The 22,854-nt window shown below is 37.4% G+C and overlaps 1 long non-coding RNA gene across 1 annotated transcript in view; it reads right to left on the reverse strand.

Annotated features, from left to right (window-relative positions):
- LOC308198157 overlaps positions 1-15,429 on the reverse strand; it is a 40,167-nt gene extending 24,738 nt beyond the window's left edge. The window contains exon 1 of the long non-coding RNA XR_013953665.1: positions 11,250-15,429. This is a non-coding gene — a long non-coding RNA (uncharacterized lncRNA). The remainder of the gene's footprint in view (positions 1-11,249) is intronic.
- Positions 15,430-22,854: the final 7,425 nt, after the last annotated feature.

Consider the following 22,854-nt stretch of genomic DNA (forward strand, 5'->3'; position numbering starts at 1 on the left):
GGAAGATAATGACATGAATCGTTGGTTTACTCTCTCTGCAAGGACTGTATTTTACTCTTTCCATCTTTGTCCAGTATTACATAAAACAGTGGACAATTCCACTCACCTTTTGCCCACCCACATCTATAAATGCAACATAAGGTCAGAAAACTTTCCAAAGTACAGATTAATGAACAGTCTAAGATTTCCTACCGTAAGAATATTCCATATGAAAAAGCTAAGCTAACACTAAAGGAGAAAGCTTATGAGGAAGAAAGGCAGCTACATTTATCTCCGTCACCTCCTAACAAACTTACTTCAACATGTTAGAACTAGTTAACCCAGATGGATCCACAAGCTTAATATTTCAGTTAAAGCAATTAAAGGTTCACATATCTTTCAAGGCAGGAAGACTACAAGTTCCTTCTGCGTTGCTACAATAACACGCAGAAAGCATACGTTAATAAAGGAGCTGTTAGCATTCAAGCTAACTCTTACAATTGGCTTCTAATCAGAATCTGAAAAAAAAAGATTCTTTAACAGTTACTCAACACTAATTTTGTTTTCAAGAAAGGAAGATGTCCCAGTTATTCCATTAAATAAGTTTGAACAACATTAAGCAAATATGAATCTAAGCTTGTAAGGAACTTTCTACTTCTCCTTTAATTTGACTGACAGCATTTTTCTGGGATCCTGCAGGAAAGACATTCTGGTGTTCAGCACCAAAACCAGAGTAACTATAACAATTTGTGAAGCCTTCTAAGTGTCAAATGCCCCCCCCCCCCCCCCCCAAAAAAAAATCACATCAAAAGTGTGAAACAAAGCTGAAATCAAACAATGCCATGAGATGATAAACAGCAATTGCTCTTTTAGCATGTTTTGGTTCTATCCTAAATTATCACTTTTTTTTTTTTACTGAATAGCATACTTCCCATAAGCCATTCTAACATACACAACTTGACAGTCATTAAGGAAATAAATTAATCTGTCTTCCCAGAACATCTGTTTGCCACCTCCATTTCCTAGTCAAAGCTGCTTGAGCTGCAGAACCAGTGCAGAAGAGCAGCCTACTACAGCACCAGGCTGAGAAATAAGGCAAGGTGCTACACGGGAAATGTGGTGCTACCACTACAAACACTGAAGACATCACAGTGGGATTACAATATAGCCATAAGCAATGGAAATGAAGTTTGTATGGTCTTTGTTCCCCAAAGCCCTTTGATCCCCAAAGCCCTGAATGATTTAAAAGTGTACGGTATTACACAAAAAAGGCTGCATGACTCCAAATTGCAGAACCTGCTGTGGGTTTTTTTTTTTTTTAAACATAGAAAAACAGGAAAAAGTCTTGCAAGGGTTTCTAATACTAAAGCCACACAAATTGATTTACTGACTTTGACCAAAAGCAACCTTTCAAGGTTCAAGCAAGCCTAACCTCCAGCTCAGGACTCCTGAGCACAAACCACTGCAATGAACCCCTCTCTGCTACCCCACTGCACCTGAAGCAGATTTTGTTCAGGGCCAACAAGAATAGGCTTGCTGGACCCTTGATAAGTTACACAAGGGCTTTTTCTTGTGTTTGTGCCTTATTACAAGTAACAAAAGCTTTGAAAAGGCTACTTAGTTACTGGGGTCAGGAATAGTTGGATGGAGACAGAAGAGGGCAGGCTCAAGATAGCTTAGTACTGAAGACTTGTTACTTAGCAAGACCCTCTGAAGAGCATGCTGACCTGGATTGATTTAAGATTTCAGATGCTCAGCTCTAGCACCCCACTAAGAAGCCAAGTCATCCTGACTTAATCCAGATTTTAAATGTCCTGAGTCACCTCTGGAGACCCCTAATTTTCTCCACTGATTAGATAGAAAGTATAGTGCAAATAGGCTCTGTAATTCAGCACATCAACCAAGTCCTACCTTTCCTGGAGTACTGAAATGTACACCACTGCAGCTATATTTATTAGGGGCTTAGAAATATTATATGTAGCTGAGTTCTAACACTACAACATTATTCTTCCTGTGCATATGCGGTACCAGTGAATGAAGGACTTGAACAGCAGAACTACTTATAGTAGGCCAAAACAGTGATCAGTGAATCTTCTGCAACAATTTGAAGTGTTGAATGTAATGACTGCAACACTGTGCAAACTCATAGCAAATCCTACTTACACATGTCAGTATCAGAATATTCTGAACCCTCAGCTAAAACAATATTGGTTTAAGAACCCAATGTCAGCAAATAGCTGACTATACAATCTGGTATCCATGCTGCAGAACTTACATGCAGCATGGTTAACAGATGGAACATACTCAAATTACTCTGCACATGAACAAGGAAAATGTGGGACTGCTGCCGAATGGGGCACATTGCAGTGATAACAGATGCAAGGTACCGAGTGCCTTCTTTCTTCACCAAAAGGTCTCCCACACCTCTATGCTTAGAGGCTACATTCAAGGAGATGAACTAACAGCAGTGAATAAGGATCAAGTTAGGGATTACTGGAGATGACTTGATCTCCAGAAGCCCACAGGACCCTGTAGACTGCACCCAAAGTGCAGAGAAAGCTGGCTGTCACCATGGGGTTTGTGTCATCTTTGAAAAGTCTAGAGATTAGGGGAGATTTCTGATAACTAGAAGAATGCAAATAGTATAGCCATTTTCAAAATGAATCAAGCGGATAATCCAGAAAATTACCTAGCATTTGACCTCACTCGCTGCGAACATCATGGAACAAGTCCTGTTGGAGCATGTATGCTGAAGCCAGCATGGCTTTACAGAGGGTGAACTATGCCTGGCTAACCTGATAGACCTCACTGGATTTGTGAATGATAGAGTAGAAGATGCCAACTTTAGAAGAATTTCAACATCATTTTTCAAAGTATTTGTATCCAAGCAAGGATTTTACGGTCTGAATGGTTGGGCAGCTAGATGGGTAAATAGGTGATTGGATGGTTGGCCTACAGGACAGCTGTTAACAGGTCATCATCCTATGCAACCAGAGGCCAACAAGAGGTGCATCACAGGGACCCGTGTCAGACATCTTTATCACTGACTCTGAGGAGGTGACAGTGCTGTGCTGTCAGATTCACACATGACACCAAAAGGGTGGTACCCCTGCCATGCTTGAGGACAGGGCTGCTATTTAGACAGACCTAGAAAGGCTAGAGGAATGGACAGTGAATTATGAAATTCAGCAGACACTGTATCAGTCATGTACCCGGGAACAACAGATGCTGGGAACTGAGGGACAGAAAAACAAAGAGGGGCTAAGAACATCCTGGGCTGTATTAACAAGACCACATCCAGTAGATGACTGGAGGAGATGCCCTTTACTCAGTACTTGTTGTAGCATTAGACTAACTTTTGGAGGAAGGGAAGACACCAAGTAGTTAATTGGCAAGAATAAAATCAGAAAGTCTTGTTTAAAAAGAAAGTATTTGCTAAATGCAACTCGTTTTTCCAAAATTAAAGTAGTGAGGATCTGGATAATGAAACAGACACTCGCTACTGGAATTTAATAAATTGAAGTAGATACTGTGCTCTTGATCTCCAAAATAAGCTGCTTTATCAAAACAACCAGTTGGATAATCAAACAAGCAATCTGTTTGAGTTAAAAAGGGATTAAGCAAGTGAAACCTTCAGAAACCATGCTTCACTTGTTTAGTGGTCAAAATTACAGCTGCTGTAGGTTTTAAAGCTTCAAGTTTCTTTCAAATCACTGATAACACACAATAGATATAAGCAACCATTTCAAAAAAAAGAAGAGATCAATTTATAGATTAATTTTCTTTAAGACTCCTCTATAACTTCATTTTTGCTAGAGAAATCCTGTTTCGGTCTGTAAATGATAACTTGTACCACACCTAGAAGTAGAGACTGACGTAGCAAAAAAAAATCCTGCTGCTTCAAAAGCCGCAACTCTCGGTTTGGAGTTCAAACTTTTTTGCACCACATTTTTCTGGCAATATTTCAAGATGAATTGATAGAAAAGTTAAGATGTCAAACTGGCAGAAAAACATATTTGAGTTTTTTTTTTTGGATGGCATGGTTTAGAGGTATAAACTACATTTACTTTTTTCTCAGCAGAGAAATAGTTAAGGTAGAACAAGTTAGTTTAAAAACTAAGTGAAAGCAGTTACACAGGATTTTGCATCACTTAAACTCCATTGCTTTGTAAGCTTACTTAAATTTTAATCAGCCTTATAACCAATGTTTTGAACTTGCCAGACACGATCTCTGATAAAAAAGCATTGAGTACTCCCTTCCAAGACAGACATCATAGACTGTTTAAAGTAGCTCAAACAATTGCAGATAAATGCTTCAATTGCAAATAAAAATGTTCATAAAAATACATCCAAAAAAATAATATATTTTTTAAACTAAGAAGTCTCCTGATGGTCTCTTTAGAGTCTTGCTGCATTTATAATGTTCTTGCAGGGTTGGAAAGCACAGATCTCGTTTGGTAAGTTTCGTAAGTTCAGACTTCTCTGTCACCCTTGACATACATCTGCTAATGCCAACTAAAGCGAAGAAGAAACGTCACCTCTCCCCATGATGCCTGACTACATGACCAAGAGAATGCTCTGGTATTTCATAGTGGGGAGACATCAGTTACTTCTCCACCTGTATTGCTGATAGAGTGCTTGCGCAAAGGCACACCAAATACGATACAATCCAATCATTGCAGGCCACAGCATTCCAAAGTCAGGATGCAAAAGTCTTATTTAGCTATCATCTTGTCAATCCTTTTAAACTATGCTTAGATAGGCCAAATAAGATTAGCTGATAACTTTCCTGCACATCTCTTTTTAAAGAACAGTTTTAACCTTTGGGCTGTTTGTGCATATACTGTTGATTGCAGTTTGCACTCTAGAACTTGCTATACCCTGTGTCTATCAGTTATTGAACATCTATTTAAATAGGAATTTCAACACTTCCCTTCTAGATGCCAGTGATAGAGCCTGCTGTAGTTGTAGTGGTAAGGACTGAAGCTCACAGCCACTCATATCAGCACTCTTCCTTCAATCCTGCTTTGAGCACTGGTTAGATAAAGCCAGAATAAAGAGTAATTTTTTCACTTAACACAAACATTAACGTAGACCTTATAATGCATATGGCTGTTCTGTACCCTTCCACTTCCTTATGTGGAGTCCATTTTGTGCTTACAGTACTTTCCGTAACCTCATAATATGAAATTAGGCTATTTTATGCTTTTTGTTCCTATAGTACTTTCAACTTAAGAATCACAAAGAACAGAAAGCAACTCAGTAACAATAAGTCTTCAAAAAGCAAGAGTACTATTCTGTCTATTACAAATAGGGAAATTTGTGATCTGTAAAGTGCCTATTATGCTTAGACAATGTTACATCCCTGTAGAAAGTCTTCTGGCAATATAATTTGTCACTGCCCCAGATATACATCTGTTTGTCTACTTTGGTGGAGAAGCCTCCAGAGCTTTCATAGAGGGTACCCTCAGAAGATTCTCTTCACAGCTTCTTTCAACATGAAAAAAAAAGTCTAAGAACAGGAGTTAAAATCCAAGATAACCTGATTCTCTCCCCTGCAACAAAATCCATGACACAATCCCACAGAAGAAATTGCATACAGAACAAAATATGCAGAACAACCCTAAAATGAGATACACTTGACAAAAGAACTAAAAAAAAATCCTAATTCCATTCTGTTTTTTCTTTTACTACTCTAAAAACAATACTGCTTTTACAGTTCATGATGAGGCAAGGCTTCAGCTGTTAGTGTCCCCTGCCAATCAAAGTAACAGTGTTCAGTCAGCCATTTCACCATGCTTCTGTAAAACTGCCCGAAACAAAACCTGCACTTTAACAAAAAAAAAGACATACCAAACTATACCAGACATATACCATATACCAACTATACCAAACAATCCAGCTTTAGCTGGCTGCAGCAATCCATGAACTTGAAGCAGGCAGGATCAAAGACAATTACACTGACATATTAAAATGTGAAGTTGAAAAAGGAGAAGCATGCATGCAGAATTACGCTGCATATCCACTACACGACAGACTGTCTGAAGCTCAACTCACTCATCTGAATATTTCTATTCACCTGACCAAGTATATACATCAAAGACTTGAGGGGGAAAATATGACATGATAAAAAACTATATTAAAGAACCTGACAACTGTGAAAAGGATATAAATTCAGGGTCTTGGATTACCTGCAGCACAACTCACAGAACAAAGACCTTGTTTTTAATAGTACAGTGTTTGTCCCACAGCAAGCAACTGTCTCTTATAACTGATGTTTAAAGTAACACTGATTGATGCTGTTTCTCCAATCATTTTCCAAACCTTCTTGTTTAACAAGGTGAGCTGCACAATGGCAGCTTATTTACCTGCTGGAAACCCTTTTCTTTGAAGGGTCACTGCTCTTAATTATAGTGGCACCTGCTTACTGCTCTACTTTTAGGTCTGTCAAGGTTTCCATTATAAACCCATTTTTAGATGTTTCTGTAATACCCTTCAAGTCCACTGTGGGTTGAAGCATGGCTCACAAGGTTTTGGCAAGCATTTTTTTTTTTGTAAGCAATCATGGCTAGCTCCACTATAACCCAGGAATGCCTCTTTCTGCTGCTGCATTGCAAGAAGGTTCAGCTACCACCTTTTTGTAAAAAAACAAACATTTTTCAGGAAGGAAAACATTAAATAGAAAGGATTAAAGTCTATGCAAGAAGAAATGGCCTGCACCCAAGACACAGTTTAGTACTCTGCTACCTCAAATTTCTTGTATTAGTTGGAAAGAGTTGCTTCTCTGCCTTGGCTTACCGTAATTACTATAGGATATTAATGTTTTTCCTCCCTCACCCATCTTGTCCATTATTGCAGACCTGTCAGCATGCCCTTCATCCTCTAGGCAGGAGAGCCAGAAAATAGGCTAGCACTTTAGCATGTAGCTGACCTACCTACATGCTTCAGATTATGTATAACATTGAAGACAGTAGAATGGAGGGTAGCCTATATATACTTCCTCATCTGGAATAATAAGAAATTAACCCGGAATAACCTGCTATTCAGCCATAGTAATATAATCATAAGGAAGAAACCAGACTAACACAATGACAACAGTATAACTGATCAAGAGCCACCAGTAGAAATCCAACAGGTAAGCAGTGAATATATCAGCTGCTTAACAGTAAGCAGACACTTGAGAGTTTCTAAGTCATGTATGTCATGTATGTAACTGCAGTGTCACCTGCAGTTGAGAAAAAAGGATCGTGTAATAGGTTCTCAAAACTTTTGCTGGAGAACAAAACTAAGCTTCAAGTCTCATAGACACAAATTGCAGGATCATGACTGTGTGCCCACATCAGAATCTCACAGGACAGCAAGCTGTGCGACCATGAGCCTGACTTGATGCACGGTACCAGGCAGATTATGTCAGCTCATTACGTTGCTAAACTATTAACCACCTATCCATCCCAACCTCTCAAGGAGGCTGAGGGTCTTAAGGTAATGCAAAAAGGAAGAAACTAGTGCTTAGGTATGGAGTTCAGGGTTTCAGCTTTGCCATTAAGGTAATAGCTGCCATGACAAGACCTAGCTGATTTGCAAGAACTCTTTGCAAGTAATTGCTGGGTAAGTTACTGGAAGAAGATTGCGAAGGGAAGAAAACATTCATAGTAGCATTGGTAGTTGCAGCCTGCTTCTTTTCATAACACCACGTAATTCTGAAATGCAGAAGTATTTATGCATTTTCTGATCTTAGTCACTTTCATACCACTAATTCATCTGTCTTATTTTGATCAAGACATACAGCTAAAGGAACTGTATAGTAGAAAACAACATATTCCTTAATGCAGCTCCAGAAAACACTTCTTACCATGTATTCCTTTTGCTATAATCATCTGAATGACAGAATCTTGCTTCTGATCCCAAACAAGTAATTCAATAAATCATACATGCACATTGTAGTGGATCTACAACATTAGATTTAGAATAACAATGACAAACATACAAGACACCTGGTCTTTTGTCAAAGATATTCAAATCTGCCTGTCTCATGTAACAAGAAGTCATTTTTTTCCAACATTCAAACAGACAAAGTTAAACTTCAATATCATCCAGACTTAAGAAACTAACTAGGAAGTCACTTCTCAATTCACATTATAACTATAAATGTAACAGAAGCAGCAATCTTATGATCTGGTTACTGTTTGGAGAGGTATTTAGTTTCCCTTGGGCATTAGGAATCTGTTAATTCCTATTTGAATACTGGACGGCAGAAGTCTGTGTTTCCACTAGAACTTACAGTGCTCTACACCTTATAAACACTCAGAACACCACTGCAAATTGAGAACTATTAGGTTTTAGTCAAATTAGAGGGGAAACCTCTGTTCGTGATAGAGTACATCCATTGTCAAAAACCTCAGACTTACTGGAGAGGTACCGTCACACTTCCGTGTGATCCATGTAGAAGGAGCTCATAATAGATACTAGACAGACAGCCCAAGTCAAAACACCTCCACTTGTACTCAAACACGTAGTGGACTATCAGGTCTGCCTGAAGGTCTGAAGAATTGAGTTCCTCAGCAGTTATGAGTGCTGTGGCATGCCATCGGAGCCAATGGCAGATTTCCCAGTTGTCTACTCCAGGCAGATCTTGTTCCAGGGCATAACCTGGCAAGGTCTGTCCAACTGATTCAGCTTACTACTTTATCCTGTTTTTAAGAGATGAGATCATGTTGGAAAGATAAATAATATCATTTCTTTCTTATTAAAAACCCGGGCTTTAAAGAACTGAAGAAATAAACAGGTAAATGCATTATTTGCAGTCACCCAGGACCAGTCATTAACAAGAGTCAGAATGCCTTCCACATTGCCAGTTCACATGCCCTCATATAACAAAGAATTTGCCTTGGCATGCAGGCAGGCATTTATACATTGTAATGATTTAACTGAACACTGGTTTGTATATAAGTAAACCAACTACAAACAACCACAAAGATTTGGCTATGTAAGATAGCTTTTGCAGATCTTATTAAAAAAGCATGTACACACGTGTATGCACATGAGGGAGGCAAAGTAGTTTCCAGCCCCAATTGCATCTGATTTTCACTTTCAGAGCTTCAAAAATTACCAAAACAATTTCCATCATATTCATAATGCCACAGAAAAACTACTTAATGCACCTTTTTGGGAATTGAGAATATCCTCTCCTCAAAAGTGATGCTGAAATTAACAGAGAATAAATAGCTTTCTAATCTGATCTTTTTAGATTTGCAACCAAAACAAAAAAGAAGAAAAGCAGCGGCTTCCTTTGATCTGAATTTTGCATTGCAGTCCCTTTTTTTTTTTTATCTCGTATCAAGACTGAAATAGGATATTATTAATTCTAAGCCTAAAATCTGGATACGAAAAGTGGGAAAAAGATCCTAAAAGGACAGGTACACTACCATGAATTTGTTTTGCTTTAACTTTGAGGTGCTGCAAAGCAGAATTTTCTAGCGTGACAGGATAATGAAAAAGTTATACATCACCTAGCACAACGCCTTAAGACACTTTTACTATTCCAGATAAACAACACTCATTTCTTTTGCTCCAGAACTGCCTGAGATAGAAGGTGCCTGTCTCTAATTCGGTACCACTATCAGCAAGCTTTCAACTGTCTCAGTAGTCTCCATTGCCCCATATCTCTTCAGAAGTTACTGGAGTACCGCAAAGCATACATCACCTTTAAAGGTGACCTTCAAAAGAAAGAAATGGGCATGTTTCCTTTCATTACAAATCAAGGAGCAAAATAAAAATTCTATAAGGTTTTAAACTGGGTATTTCAGTTCTGCTATTGCTGATTAATGAATTCAATCTCATCTACCCTAATATTTCCCATATAACTCCAATTTATATTGCCAAATTTCTAACTCAACTTTAATTACATTCAAGCAGCAAGTGATTTTCAGCAAATAAAGACAATTTGGGAGATGTGATGCAAGTACCCAAGACAGAAATCCAAACATGTTATCTCTGCACTTGTTTTAAGCTGATCTAAGAACACAATGGAACAGCAACAGCATGAACACCTACCTGCAGTGATTATGAGAGTTACTACAAGGCCTTATCCTGCATCTCACTATTCCAGAAGTTCATGGCAAGGGCCTTCATACTTGGTATACAGCCAAAATTTTAAGACAGATTTGTTACAGTTATACACGCAAAACAAACATTAAACAAATACATAACACTGAGACTCTGATTGCTGTTTTTCTGATGTTCGCAGATATCATTCTAATGCAAGAATTGACTCTAACTACCTACATGTTGCTACAAACTTGTGCTATAAAAGGTTTAAAAAACTCAAGAAAGCAGAAGAGAAAAAATAGCAAGTCTCTTAATTATTTTATCCTGTAGCTAAAGCAAAGAAATAACTATACACTGTTAAGAATGATGATTTCATATCATCTTTTCTATAGCTTTCAGAGCAGTGCCATCCAATAACATTTAAAAATAAACATATTTTTATTTATTATATTTTTATTTGTAACTAAAATATTTATTTTAAAATATTTACATTACTATATCTTCATTATTTTATTATTTTATTAATTTCTATTACTCATATTAAAATAAAAATTATAAAAATAATACTTTTAGTATTTTATATTTTATTTTACATTTATTTTTAAATATTTAAAATATTTATTTTAAAAATATAAAAATTAAAATATAAACAAGTTATAAAACTTTAATTATATATTTTAGAATATAATCAAGTACTGTGAGAATTTAATGTAGGTAGAAATCCTACAATAAGAAGTGGATCAAGCCCCCTCATTCTTTATAATGCAGATGCCTTAATGTCTGTCACTGTAAGAGCTTAAATGGGTACAAAGGCTGCTACTGTAACAAAAAATGTCAGCAAAAACAGAGATAGGCTAGACCACGATAGCTCAAGGAAGGTGGGCCAAGTACCACCTCCAATGTAACCTCTGGCATTATGTTCCCCCCAAAAATTATAAGAAGCAACTGTTTATGATCAGTACCGCTGATCCTAGCCTAGATACTCCCTTATCCAGGCCCTTAGAAAGTGTACCAACAATTTCTTCCTGTGCTCCCCCCAAGGCTACAAGATTACACTTTTTATCACTACTCTGAGTGTACTTGCAACAAGTAAACTGGCTCTTGGAGGTACCTGAAGAAACTTCATGTTCTCTCAAGCCCTGTTCATTCCATGTTTCTGCCAGGTTTGATTTCCATGAGAAAACAAATACACCCAACCCCCCCAAAACAGGCAACAAACTCACCAGGCTACATCAGGTCCTCTGTGTAGCCATGATCTTTCTCCTCTTCCTCAGCTAGGCTTCTGTAAGTTGAGATTCAGTTACTCCAAAGCAACTATGAATGAGATGCAGGCCAGCCCAGCATCTCCCTCTGAAACTGCAGCTTTCCCTCAGCCTGTCACTTTGGTATCTTATACACTTTTTCTTCAAGGAGGCTTTTTTAAAGTTCCCCTCTGAGCCCCTGTGCAGCCCCCACCCCAGAAGACACAGGTTTCCCCTCACAGGGGCCCAGCCTGCCCCTCACAGCAAGCAGGCCTAACACCTTGTAACAGCACCATTTTTCACCCCTGCCCTGAAAGGGAACGGGCTTCACATTCCTAACCTCATACTTTACCAAAGCACACACAGCCACACAGGGGCAATGCTGACCAGATAAAGCAAACCTAACAGGCAACATTTACACCAGCATGAAGGCATCCTCAGCTGCTGCTCCAATCTGGGTGCTGCTCCTCCTGCTTCACCTCCACCTGAGCAGCTCCCAGTCCCACCAATGCACCTCATGCTCTGCAAGAGGCTTCTCCTGCGGCTCACGAAATGGCTGCCTAGCCGCACCATCCAGACCCTTGTAGCACCTTCTTCACACCCAAAGAGCCTCAGCTGCACTAGGGCAGCCAAACCCCCACAGCCACAGCCACCAGCTCGCAGAAACCTTCATCCCAGCTGCATCGTCTTCCTTATGTAAATGAAGTGGGCCCAGAAGGAGGAAATTAGCATAACAATCCCAGGTGTTTCCCTGGATTGTGACTGTTCATCTAGTCTGTCACAGTGTTAATGCTGACAGAGCATCTTTCTGCAGCTTGAAAAGTTTTTAGTCCATTTTGGCAGAGGGACAATGGGGTTCCATGATGTTAATTGCTGTTGAGGCCTCTTCACTAAAGAAACAACTGGAGCAAAGCACTGGAAACATTAAAAACTGCGTTTGGTTGCCTGAGGAAACATACTATGATTCCCTGACTGCCTTCACTGCTCAAATCTTGCCCAATTTCAAGCATCTAAGGCAGAAACCTTAGAAAAGGACCGAGTTTCTACAAGTATTACAAAAATTGGAGCAGTTTTTTCCCCTTGAGAACACACCAGCATATCTGTAACTTGAACCAGCCACTACATGCTGCCTGACGGTCCCACAGCAAGAAAGGGGAGGTGGGACAGCAGCACTGCTGTTGTGGGAGGATGTAGGGGGGCAGAGCCTGTCTTTATGTCAAGTCAGAGTCTGTTAATTTTGCCAGAGGAATTACTTATTTATTTGGACTTATTTGGCTTTTTTTTTTTTTTTTTTTTTTTTTTTAAATCTTTATCAGCTTGAAAGACTTAGGCAATGGTGTATTTCTGTGGAAAGATATTGTCATGGACATGTACGATGCCATAGAGCATAAAAATGAAGTTCGTGCTATCTCATGATAGCATAGGAGTATACCTCGTGCTAATGCTCTTGGTAGCTTTTTTGAAGGAATTACAAAATGTCTCAGAGACATTTCTGTCAAGTCTGTTTTATCAAAGAGAAGCCCAAAACCTACAGTTCATTAACAGGGTGCCCTTGGCAGAAAATATTTACCTTCAGGATTTAAAGTACAGGGACTCTGGTTAGCAGAGATTGAATACTTTGCTAACTCATACAATATATAATGAAAGCTTAATAAAATAGAGTATATCTAGTTCATGAAGTCTCTTGATACTGTGTTGTAATTTAGTCCACCAACAGCCTTTATTTAAAGTTGGATTCCATGAGTCCTTTATAATGAGCTAAAAAGTGCATGGATAAGCAGTTATTTCTGAAAATGTGGCTCCCTATCGATGTATATTTTGCACAGCCTGTATATCTTAATTGAATTGAAATAAGCATAGGACCCTAGGGTTTTTTAGGTCTAGTGAGGCATTAAATACTCCAAAAGCACAATAAAAAAATAACCACCCCAACTACTCCAAACTATTGAGCTATATTGCTTTAGCTCTGGGCACAGCTCTTATTATTGCAAGTGTGCATATTTATTCTTTTTTTTTTTTTTTTTGAAGCCTCTCACTCCATGTATACCATTATCCTCTGTGTTCAGACAGGATTTCATTTTACTTATCTCCATGGAAGTTTGTCTCCACTGGAGCTGGATTAAAATCAAGGAGAAGTGTCTTGAAAATTTTTTGAATAAGTTTTGTTTTGTAGATGGCTATATATATCAACACAAATAACAACATTAACTTTTCGATGTGTTAAATACACAACAAATTGAAGCTGGTGTAGAAGAATGATCAAAGTAAACAACAGGAGTTAAACTACTTTTCCAAACAGAATCTTTTAAAAGCTTAAGAGCTTCTGATTCTAAAATCTGCTCTTGTTCACCATCACGCTTCCTTTCTTGGGCTGATACCAAGTACCAGAACAATAATGAATACTCAAAGCAAGCCACTGATTAACCTATTTTTGACTGATATTTGGAGACCCCAATGGGTTAGGCAATTAAAATAAAGATCTGAGGACTTGGATGCTTACCCAAATTGAGCTGAAACTGAATATTTTTTTCACCAATCACTCTTGGATGATACTATTTACATTGTCACACAGGGAGTGTTATTGATTACTTTCCATTACCATGACTGTTATGGTGTCAATCAAAAAGAAGCAGCTTGATAGCATTCAGACTCCAGCTGTACAAATGTTCTCTTTTTGGGGCTCATTAGTTTGCTCCAGCTGGCATCTTTTCAGCCAGGAAAAAAAAAAAAAAAAAAAAAAAGAACTGGTGTTTTCCTTCAGTACAAACAATATTCTATGAAAATATTTTGCATAAACTTGAATCCCAATTAACTAAAGATGATCTTAAAAAAAAACTTCAAAGAACTCTTGTTTAGGCATTAGAACTGCAAGTGATGCAGTATTAGGAAGTATCTTTTTTTATTCTGTATTTTGATATCCTGAGCAAAGATCACTGTTAGTGGGTGAAAATGCCCAGACTATGCAATAGACTTGAAAGCAAACACTGAAAGACTTCATTATGCTAGAGGGAGTTGTTGCCTGAAAATTAAGATATGTTAATTCAAGTGCCAAGCAAAATACATTGATGTATTGTAGTGCAGAGCTGGACAAAGAAAGGAAGGTCTACCACTTTTATGCATTACTAAACTCATTTCACCTGTAAGGAAAAGAATATTGATTTCATTCATCTCACTTAGTTGCTAGTCAGACCGAAGAGTAATTCAAGTTCAATGGCATTAGCTGTACAGATGACAGGACTGTAGCAGAGGATGGCAAGAAAGGATGACACAATAGTGATAAATGTAATTTCATTAGAAAAGATCAAAATCAGTCTGTACATAACAGAATGTAGTGTGGGAGCTGTAGATTCTGCTGCTCCTTAAGCCTATGATGGCCTTCATAATGTCTAGGTTTTAAACTATAGTTGATTTTTCGTTGTATTGACTGTTGACATCTGCTGGTATAAGCTGGGAGAAACTATCTGAGTTAAAGGAGTTAATATAGTTGTAATTAAATGGTGAAACAAGTCATAGGTGGAGAAATTGTTTACATATTTCAGCAATATGGGCCTGATTCAAAATCACATTGAAGTCAATGCAAAAATTTCTAAGTCACTTCCATTAGTTTTGGAGTAAGCTTCTATACCAAGACACATTGAAGCAATGTAGATTTTTAACTATATTTTTTTGTGAAGCATCACTTTATTTTTGGAATTTCAGGTTTTAATAGTTTTTTTTTTTTTTTAACCTTCCTTAAAGTAATGTATTATCTTCTTATTTTTTCACCTAAGGACTCATTGTAGGACAATTTAATCATATGAATAGCTATCTTGAATCTAATGAGATGTTCCATGTGCTTAAAACATTTCTGTAAATTGCTGTCATAATGACTTAAAGCAAAAAGTCAGATACCACCATAAGTGACAAGAAATAAATTTAGATGTTCATTGCACTTGGTACAATTCTAAAAGTTCAAGGACACTAAAACATCTGATCTTATCAATATTTTCTGCTGAAGCTGAAAGTTCTTACTTTGATGGATCTCAGCTTCATGTGTTTTAAGGAGCTGCAAGAAGCCAAGACACACTCTATTTCTTATAATCTAAAAGAATTTTTGTTTCACATCCTATTTACATAGGTCTCCGAAGTAAAACAACAGCAACAACAACATCAACAACAACACAACAACTACAAGAACAACAAAAAACAGTAACAAAAACATATTATATAGTCTTATTTTCCTACAAAGGCACAACTGGTTCCATTTATTAGAATATGACAAGAAGCAGAATTGACTGACACACCGGGTTTGCTCATCATTGCCAAATAAACAGGCATGGGAAAGAAAAAAGCAGAAAATAATCCTTTAAGGAAATCATAAACACGTAAAAATATGTCTGAAATCTGAAGGCTTTTCTATTTCTTCTTTGTTTTGAAACAATCTCTTAGAAGTACAATTCCAGTTTTTTTGTTTAGAATCAGCTTTTTCGAATGAGTAAATATGAGACAAATGTGTGAATTCAAATCAAAGGATGAGGGATTTAATCTCTACTGAGTCATCAGGTTTGAAATGAATCAAACTGGCACATAAATCCTAATGTATGCACCTGTTTCATACAGAAACAGGTATTTACCTTAAAACGTTTACTTACCTCCAAGTCCAATGTGTTTTTTTTTCTAGTCACCAGTGAAAAAAACACCACAGCCTGCCTGATGTGGATTTACATTGTGTTCATCTCATATATTTTTATGTTTAACATTGCAAATTTGGCTTGTGTAATTGTGAATCTCAGGTAAAATCTTCCTTTTATTTATTTATTTATTGTCTGCCCAGTGTACATCCATAAAACAACACCTCATTGGCTTCATTTTCAGAGATTCCGAGAATCCCAGAACCTTACTGAAGCAACATATATTAGTCTGGCCAGAAAAGTAACAATACTGATGCTTAACCTGAGCCATCTAAATTTACCTTGAGGCACCATTATTCCTTGTGCAATAGATTACTGGGGAATGTCCTGCTCCATGGATGGCCCCTTCTGTGGTATCCGATACCGTAAGTCTCTCTTTTATAGGAAAGCTCATATCAATGTATCTCAGAATCTGATCTTGGTAGCAGGGATCATTTATCTTTGTAAATGTATTTTTTACTCCAAAGCAATGCTAATTCTTAGGGCAGAGGCATCCAAAGTTCAGCAAAAGAAACATGAAAATTATTGTTTCCTTCAAGGCACCAAAAATGGAGCTCTGATGTTTAGATTCCCAATATGTAAGATATCAACAAGTATTCTTTAACTTTTATGATAACTACTTGGAAATAGTTTGGGTACTATTAATATTTATGATCTGCTATATTTTGCATTTTGTTACAAAACATTTAATTGCTTGGTCTGGCTCTACAATCAGTGATGATAAGACAAATAAGCACTGATTTTGGTGAAAATGTTTTGCAGTTCTTCCTATACAATGAGTCAAATTACAAGATAAGTAGCTCAGCTTCATGGTGGAGCTGATATTATTTCAAGTGACTTAGCTATTAAAGTTTACTTTACTATTTGCAAAAAAAGTGAAGTAATTTATATATAAACAACTAAAATAAAATCTATAGAGCAGAAAAGAGGGAATAGGAGAAACAGAGAGATGAACAGGAAGGAGAGCCAAAACTAAGGCAAAGTTCATTACTGATGGATTCTGCCAAAAAGCAAAAAGGCAGTTTCCATCCAAAGTTCTGTTTTCCTATTATTCAGAGCAGTGGCTGCAGTTGCTCCTTGCTAACTCAGCATGGCAGCTGTGCAAACTCCACTTTAAAACCTGGTATTTCACATGTTCATTTGGTATTTAAGCTCCATGTGGTTCCTCTTGAGTGGATTAATACATATACCAAGCAGTTTTCTCTGGAATAGTAGAAGCCCCATAAAGGTCAATCTGTATCTTCCAAAGCATCAGTAGATCAGAATTAAAAACTGCAAGTTAAAGCTGATAGCATTAGCCAAACCAAAATGCCATTTACAGCCCTCTTTGTTCACCATAGAACATACAATGAGAGTTAGTATATGCCAGAAGGTTCCTGAGTCTAGCTAAGTCTGTGGTAAATTACCCCCCCGGTAGAATCTTCATTCCCAGAAATACGAAGAGAAAAAAAAAGTCCAAAACCTGAAAAGGCAACAGCGTGACTTTAAAAATGTCTTTAGATTATATATGCAAACATGTCATTTCTGTTCACACCTTTGTTTCCCAAGTGCATCCTTAACAGTATCAGCACATCTGAAGAAACCCAATTAAGTCTGAAGAAGATTTTTATATTCCAGATATTTTATTAGGTGTCATCATTTGATCAGCCTCTCAAATTTATAGAATTCAGAACTTTCAATGGTATTGGTAATTCTGTATTTCAAAGCGCCATTCTGTAGCTTACTGTTTGTTTTCCACTATAGTGAAGTCACTATTGGCTTGTAGTTCATTGTCAGCTAAGCTGACTGACTTTTGATGTTCTCTCTTAAAGTATCTGTGTTGCTGCATCCTTCTGGGAGACTGGTTTTAGAGACTGCTAATTATATGTCTATTATCACACAGTTCTTGCATAGATTATTTTATAGATATCTAACTTCTGTTACAGTATAGTGAATCTTTTATACTGGAAAAGTCAATGTCACTGAGAGAAAGTACTTAGACAATGCTTGTTAATTCAAAAATGAAAGTCTCTGATTAACACAGCAGGAGTGTGTTCTTTTTAATATTCTGCAGTCTGAAACCCAGTTTTCACTGATAGAGATTCCAGCTCTGATTAACTCACAAAAAGGCCTCTGTTGCTTTGCTAAACAGGACCTGGGCAGTCAGCCTGCAACTGTCATCCAGCTGAACTTGCTAGACATTGGCAAAAGATAGAGCAAGCTAGAGAAAGTTTCTCAAGCCCATGCAAGAGTAATTTCCTTTCCATCTGCCATTGTGGAACACAGCTTGATTTTCCCAGCCAACATATCTTGTCAATGCCTGGAAGAATTCTGCCTTCATAGTATCGCTTGGCCTGTGGTTCTTCTGAGACCATCAGCAGCATGCTTTCCAGGAGCTTTTTGTCCAGCCACTTCCTCCAGAAGTGCCACCACGGTATAATTTTAGTGCTGCAAGTTGTTCAAAAAAAATCTAGTGGTAGTTATGTAAAGTGGTTGGCTGTGATGCTAATTTGAGATGCTAGTTTGAGTTATAAAATTCATAGGTTTGTAGGACACCCAGTCGAGACATCAATGTGACTTCTTCAGCAGTATGTCCAGTTTCTTCTTCCATCTTTGTTTTGCCTCAAATATACCTCTGCACTCCAAACCCATCAAGTCATCATATCAGCTGTTCAGTCAGTCCCCTAAGCCTGAAAAGGTTAACACTACAGGGGAACAGGATCAACTCAGGAGTAGGTGACCTAATCTGAACCAAAGAGGAACTTCAGCTTTACATTGCAGTAAGTGATACCTGAACTGTTTCGATTGACAGAAAAAGCCAAAACCACCAAAATTTCCTTTTTGTGCAATCCTTTTTCTACTTTCTCATGATAAGGATAGGGAGAAGTAAAATATTTATTTTAAATACAGTCAAGTGAAAACTGAATGGAGAAGTGTTTCTTTTTATAACTGCATCAGCAGATAAACACCAAAGAATCAACTGTTGTATTAGCCAAAGACCATCTTTATACGGGAGCAAATGGCCATGAATGCATTTAGGATTACAATAAAATAAGGTTTATAATCTTCAGATGTGAGAACAGATTTCTAATAAAGTTTTGTAGTAAAGCTAAGGTATTAAGCTTGATTGGTTTATGATCATGGCTAAATACAACAGCTGAGACTTGTATTTTAAGAGGGTCCATTCCAGAACAGAATCCTGTATTGCCGTATCTATATGATGGAGTCATTGATGAAGCAAAATTTCTAAGCAAAAATTATACATGAAAACACATATGAAAACTAATTTTTTGACTATGGACTGTTCTCCTTTGCAAACTCAAATATACAGGTTCTTATGCAAAACAAGCCATATATTGCTGATCACATTTAACTATCTACTCTGGCTACAGAAATCAAGCCTAATTCTAGGCCTACGTGGCACCATGCATTTTCTATCTCACACACAATGGCCAACAAGACCTCTGAATCCTTTTTCAAAAATATCACTTAACCATCTTGCAGATAAATGAAAGATACCAATGCTGTGCACCTAAAGGTATGGCTTCTGTGCTTCTGCAATACAGCTGCAGCAGCCTTTGAGTTTAATACATTTAGGATGCATTTTGGGGAGGAACAGCTGTGGTTCCCCCTCTATATAAGCTCTTACTCTAACTAGAAATATAAACACTACAGGAAGATTCAGCTTGAAGTTTGCATAAGCTCAGAGAGGCACGTTATTACTAACACTGCTTTATTGTTAGGATTATTTATTGCTTTGATAAAATGGTCACTCCATTTTATTCCAGCACCTTTTTCATTATGCTCTTCATTGCTATTTAATTTTCAGCTATGCACCTCTTTAGACAAGTATTTAGAAAAAATGTAGGACATTTATCATGTTACTGCACTCACAGACAGATATGCCTCCATTGATTAACTCTAATTTTTCTGATGGACAGCATTTGTTTAAGTAACAAGCAATAATTTCTTTTGTTTTGTCCTCTTTGTATGCCATTGTGGCAATTGTTGCTTCCTGTGTTCACTTACTGTAGTGCCTGGCTCATCATGGGTCTTCTTGGAATCAAGGTCATGAACTGTCTAATGGTAGTAAGAACAATAGAAATAATAACACTTCACAACTTTTTGTTAGGAACGTGAAAGATTTTGCAAAATTCATTGTACTCTGTCTCTACAGTAAGGTAAGACAGTAAGTTGGGTGAGTTTTAATCACTTATCCTTAGTGGATTCAGTAGCTAACGCAGTTGGAAGTCCAGTCAATTTCTTAAGCTATATTAGCTTAATGAAGCATGTATAGGTCCCTATAGTCTTTGCACTTATATGGCAATTTTGTGATTAATACTAATTAATGACACATGGTGCACATTTGAAGTGAATAATGAAAATTATCATCCAACCCTGATAATCAATACACCAAAGCAACATTCAAGCAAGGCATCAGAGAAGGAAAAGCTAGATAAACATGCCTTGGTTTTCTGCTATTGTACGTTGAAATCAAATCATATTTGTTTTTACATTGTAGGAGGCTCCAAACAGATTTGATTGATTGATTCTGCTTTCCCAGCTTGCTGTTTCTTCTCTCTCTCTCTTTTTCTCTCTCTCTCTCAAAATTGTTTCCACAAGGATGTAAGAATGGAAGCTAGCAGTGAGAAAAGGTACTGTAAAGATAGGAAATGTAGACGATGACAGGACAGAAAAGGATATTCTAGGTCTGATCATAGAACAGAGGTTTAAATCATTAGAATCTTCAACATTTCACTCTTATTTTTCTTTTCTTGACCTAGTGGTAAAGGAGTGGGACAGAAGATTTGACAATATTTCACAGAATCACAAGGAACTGATTGGGGGTGCAGCGTATGCCATAAAGCATAACAGTATTTTAGGAATTGGAGCTCCTGTTCCTATACCCTCTCTTTAGGTAATTTGCTGTGACTTTTCTTGTGCTATTGATTTGAATTGCATCCATATAAAATAATATATACTGTAATGGTGCTTTGCACTTCTGTCAAACTTTTCAGTCAAGGACCTCGAAGCCCCATTCAAAATTATCACATTTCCAGCAGATGTGTTTACCCAGCTTTCAAGGTATCAGGGAGCCTACTTTACACATCCTGTCCTTTGCTACAAGTGTCTGTCTTCATTGTGGTGGAAAGATAGGAGAGTGTTTGTCGGATGCTTTGCTCTCCCACAAACAGCCTTTTTTATGGATGTGATAGTTCAGGGTACAGAGACCATGAGAGGATATGTGTGCCTGACCTTGGTACCAGTAAATGGATTTACCTTCCTTCTCAAGTGGAAGAAGCCTGTATTTTGTGGCACAGCAACCTATGCATTTACTTCCTGTTGAATTGGCAGTAATGGAGAATGATGCTCTACCTTTCTGTTTCCTTTTGTGTGTTCTTGTGTCTCTGAGAAGTGTAATGTGTTTTGTAAAGATGGGAGAGATGAGAAAGATGAGTCCTGACGTCAGTGAAAGTGACTGAAGTATATGACTTCTTATATATCAGCATGTGATGGGGAGAGTGGGCTGAAAATGGGAGGGAATACACACATTCTGACTGCATGGCCCTGAGGACAATAGAGTAGGAAGGAGCTTTTGCAAACAATGGTAAAAATATTACTTAGTTGGATAAACAGTCCTGAACCTGGGCATCTCTGTGATGCTTTTTAACAGAGTTGCACAATAGCTGTACATAACAAAAAAGTAGAAAAGCCATATGGAAAAAAACACAGATACTTTGAAGTCAGTAACAAAACCATCCTTAACTTGAATAGTCCAGGATTTCACTTTGAAAAGATGGCAGAATTATTGCATAAAAGGAAAGGGTAGATTTGGGAAAAGAAAAATTCCTTACCCTAAAACTTAACAGACTGAAAAATAGTTTCCGGTGAGAAACGTCTGAAATGCTATTCCATGAACTGATTAAAAATTTCTTGGACAAAGCAATTGTGAATATAGTGCTATGTGCTGGATGAACTAATAGGCCTTTTTCATCTTTTCGCTTTTACTACATTGCTATAATAAAAGACACAAAAACCAATTTTTTCCAGTGATTCAAGGAATTATTTCACTTTATGAAGCTAGAAATATGCCAATTCACTTGGTCAAGTCCCTTTAAGGTGACATTCTAATAAAGTGCGTTCAATTATTCCTAGTTTGAAAACTTGTACTAGCCTTTTGCTACATTCAAATCATTTCACACATTCTTCACACGGTTTTTATCATTGTCATTTTGTATCGTAGTTGGTAGAGGACCATAGTTTCTGGATTTCATTCTGGTTTTCTTGCTATACAACCACAAAACTTAAATATCATGCACAAGTTTGTTTTTCTTTAATGTGTTAATAATATAATGATATAATGACTGAGACAAGAACCCTGCCTCCATGGAAGTAATTCTTTTCCTATACACTGTAGATAGAGAATTATGCTATCTTCTCTTCCTGATGAATGTAAATTTAAAAACAAACCTTTCAAAGAACTTAATTTTAAATCAAATAAGATTAAGCAACTCAGGCGTTTAAGAGAATATGGCTGGCAATGTGGCTTTACCTAAAAGAAAACTGAAAAAATGGCATCTCTCTACTCTGAGGATGTTCACAGATCATAAGTAAAATAGAAATGACCTCTAAGCTGAATGAAAGCTTTGCCTCAGTCTTGGTAGGGTTTATGCCATTGGTTATTCATTGCAAATATGGAAACCACTTCCAGGAGACACTAAGGGAAAGACAGAGACACCTTTTATGATGGTACTTGATAAGCTTAGGGAAGTGAATGAATATTATGTATATATTTATTTTAAGTCTTTGTGAATGTGAGGCTAAGGCTTGGTTACAAGTGACATCTCTTCTGACACTCTGATTTAAAAAGACTGTAAACATGAGGAGTTAAGAGGGAAGGTTGGCAAATGACACTGGTGAAATCCTGACCCCAGTGA

The sequence above is a fragment of the Anser brachyrhynchus genome (assembly GCF_964034855.1).
Source record: "Anser brachyrhynchus genome assembly, chromosome: 7".
Classification (NCBI taxonomy): Eukaryota; Metazoa; Chordata; class Aves; order Anseriformes; family Anatidae; genus Anser; species Anser brachyrhynchus.